Source organism: Triturus cristatus, chromosome 8, assembly GCF_964204655.1.
Source record: "Triturus cristatus chromosome 8, aTriCri1.1, whole genome shotgun sequence".
In the NCBI taxonomy this organism is placed as follows: Eukaryota; Metazoa; Chordata; class Amphibia; order Caudata; family Salamandridae; genus Triturus; species Triturus cristatus.
In genome coordinates this window covers 138531691-138534216 of record NC_140591.1, presented here as the reverse complement: position 1 = coordinate 138534216, position 2526 = coordinate 138531691, and the positions used below count along the sequence as shown (strand labels likewise).

Sequence of the window (2526 nt, the reverse complement as noted above, 5' to 3'; positions counted from 1 at the left end):
TGCCACTTCCATGCCTCACGCGTACAACGGTCGTTCCTCCCAGGTGGAGGAGCCCACCCAGTCCGTGCCCAAGCACCCTGAATGCCGCAATTCGATCTGTCGGCCAGGGAGCACAATGGGAGGGCCAGGCCGTGTGACTGTGGTATGTTTTTGTTTGGGAGATAGCCGAGGGTTTCGGGATGGCACCGTACAGGCACTCGGGCCGCTCAACCGTTAATGATTCTTCTGGAGGTTCTCCAACACAAACCTTGTTACCACTTTTCCTTCCTCTAAATAGTCAAGTTTGATCGTCTTCTCAATGCTCCGTCAGGGCCATTGACAACCCTAGCGTGGCCGGTCCGAGGACCTCACTAAACCCTCCAATCAGTAGAAGTAACGGGTGGTGTGTACAAAGGGCAGCTTATTACCAGAACTTACAGTGAATTCCTCGTTCATGGGAAATAATTGTAATACCTATCATGAACGGGGTTCAGCTGGTTATCCAAACCTGTCGGCGAAGGGTAGACACATGCTTTTCCGTTCAGTGTAGCGCGCTTGCAGCTCCAGACATCTATGGGCATCACAGACCTGCTATTGCTCTATCTCGTGTGGCTGAACACCACTTGTCCCTCTAAGAAGTAATACGCCATAACTAGTTAGTATAAAGGTGTCTCATTTGTTATCGGCATTAACCATACAAATCACTCCACCAACTAAGAATGGCCATGCACGACCACCCACAGAATCGAGAAAGAGCTATCAATCTGTCAATCCTTTCCATTTCTGGGCCAGGTGAGGTTTCCCATGTTAAGTCAATTTAAGCATCAAGCTTCACTCCTGGTGGTGCCCTCCCATCAATTCCTTTAAGTTTCAGCTTTCCACCCATACTCCCCCTAGAACGCAAGGACTTTGGTTTCTAGGAAGCTGCTCGATGGGTCATGGGAATAAAGCAGCCAGACCGCTAGTCAGCATCGTTTATGGTCAGTACTACGACTGTATCTATCGTCTTCGAACCTCCGACTTTCACTTTTGCTTAATGAAAACATTCTTGGTAAATGCTTTTGCTTTGGTTCGTCTTGTGCGGTACTATACAAATGCCCCAGCCTTCCTTCTTAATGATGGCCACAGTTCCGCAAAAAAAACAACAAAAAAAAACAGAGTCTAATTCCATTATTTCTAGCTGAAGTATTCAGGCGACTAGCCTGCTTTGAACACTCACATCATTTCAAAGTAAACATTACGGTCCCCCTTGACACTTAGTCAAGAGCATCAAGGAGGTGCAGAGAGGCAGAGGCTGGGATAGGTGGTAGCCCACCTCATGGCAGACCACCTCCTTGATCCCAAGATCCAACAACAAGCTTTTTAACTGCAGCAACTTTAATATACACTGCTGGAGTTGGAATTACCGCAGTTGCTGCCACCAAACTTGCCCTCCAATGGATCCTTGTTAAAGGATTTAAAGTGTACTCATTCCAATTACAAATCCTCGAAAGAGTCCTGTATTGTTATTTTTCGGCAGTACCTCCCCAAGTCAGGAGTGGGTAATTTGCAGGCCTGCTGCCTTCCTTGGATGTAGCAGCCGTTTCCCAGGCTCCCTCTCCAGAATCTAACCCCGATTCCCCATTACCCGAGGTCACCATGGAAGGCACAGAAAGTAACATTGAAAGTTGATAGGGCAGACATTGGAATGTATTGTCCCTGTCACTGGCACCTGCTATTGGCCCAAGTTATCTAGAGTCACTAAAGCAAGCTCAGATTGGTCTTGGTCTCATAAATGCACACAACCCAGGAGGTCAGTGCTTGTCGGCATGTATTAGCTCTAGAATTACCACAGTTATCCAAGGCAATAGATAGAGCACTCAAAGGAACCATAACTGAGTTAATGAGCCATTCGCAGTTTCACTGTACCAGCCTTGTGTGCTTACACATGCATGGCTTAATCTTTGAGACACGCATATGCTACAGGCAGGATCAACCAGGTAGCCACACCTACCGGATAGGGAAACAACCTTTACAATGCAGTCATTATATCGCACTACATTTACAACGCAGTCATTACATCGCAACATCCTTTACAACGCATGTCACTACAACGCAGCCATTACATTGCATGTCACCACAACGCATGACACTACAACGCATGTCACTACAACGCAGGCATTACATCGCATGTCATTACAACGCATACCATTACAACTCATAGTACTCCTACACTATCCAACACTTACCCTACTGTTGCACCCCCTGGAGTTAGAATAATAATTTTTATCCCTACAGTATCCAACACTTACCCTACTGTTGCACCCCCTGGAGTTAGAATAGGAATTTTTACCCCTACACTATCCAACACTTACCTTAAATGCAATGTAATGGTAGGCGTTGTGATGCTATGCGCTGTAAAGGTATAATGCGATGTAATGGAATGCGTTGTAAATGTAGTTTTAAAAAATTCGTTGTAGTGGCATGCGATGTAAATGTATGCGCTGTAAAGGATGTTGCGATGTAAAAAGTGCATTGTAAAGGCATGCGTTGTAAATGTATGCGTTG

The 2526-nt window shown here is 46.0% G+C and overlaps 1 pseudogene; it reads right to left on the bottom strand.

Annotated features, from left to right (window-relative positions):
* Positions 1-214: 214 nt before the first annotated feature.
* LOC146801693 (18S ribosomal RNA) lies at positions 215-1961 on the bottom strand (annotated as a pseudogene).
* Between the last annotated feature and the right edge of the window lie 565 nt (positions 1962-2526).